Source organism: Nannospalax galili, unplaced genomic scaffold (genome assembly GCF_000622305.1).
Source record: "Nannospalax galili isolate Female #2095 unplaced genomic scaffold, S.galili_v1.0 scaffold660, whole genome shotgun sequence".
In the NCBI taxonomy this organism is placed as follows: Eukaryota; Metazoa; Chordata; class Mammalia; order Rodentia; family Spalacidae; genus Nannospalax; species Nannospalax galili.
The window spans coordinates 4,412,775-4,413,810 of record NW_008349073.1 but is presented as its reverse complement, the minus strand read 5'-3'; positions in this window follow the sequence as shown (position 1 = coordinate 4,413,810).

Below are 1,036 nucleotides of genomic sequence, written 5' to 3'. Positions count from 1 at the left end.
AGAGGCAGGCAGATCTCTGTGAGTTCAAGGCCAGCCTGGTCTACATAGTGAGTTCCAGGACAGCTGGGGCTACAGGGAGACCCTACTTCAAAAAGACAAAAAAACAAAAAGCAACAACAACAGCAACAAAAGAGAAATGTTTCAAAGATGGATGTGGTAGCACACACCTTTAGTCCTAGCACCTGGGAGGCAGAGGCAGGTGAATCTCTGAGATTGAGGCCAGCCTGGTTTATATAGCAAGTTCTAGGCCAGCTGGGGCTACAGGAAGGCCTTGTCTCAAAAAGCCAAAAACCAAACCAAAACAGAAAACAAACAAAAACCGAGGCATGTGGCTGGGGAGATGGCTCTGTTTACAACATAAGCCTAATGCCTGAGCTCAGTCCCCAGAACCCACCTGTGAAAAAAGGCAGATGCAATCACATGCATCTGTATTCCCAGCACTCCTATGGTGAGGTAGGGGGAGACAGGAGAATTGCCCGAAGCTCACTGGCCAGCCAGCTCAAGTATGCAATGCTGCAGCAGACACAAGAGACTGCCTGAGCAGGTGGAAGATGAGAACCAACTTCTGGAAGTTGTCCCCTATGCTCCACACACGTTCTGTGGCAGGAGTGTGCCTGCACATGTGCACACACAATGTAAAAATATCAAGGTGAACCTGAGGATTGACAGTTGAGGTTGGCCTTTGGCACACACACACACACACACACACACACACACACACACACACGACATAAAAGTTTACCACCAGCTATGCACTGTTGTTATTTTCCCATGAAAAACTTCATATAAGACTGTTCTTGACAGCAATTTATATTTATATGAAAACAGAAGAAACATAAATGACCATCAAAGAGAAAACTGATAAATGAGTTAATTGTAACAGTCTCCACACATTTCTTCATCACTGTAAATGAATAACTGAGAGGAGAGAATATCACCATTACGACATCTCAGAAACAGCGATAATTAGAGACAAGGCAATTAGCAGACTCTGCACAGCATGGTGCTCTATTTTTAAATTTTAAAAATCAGAAAA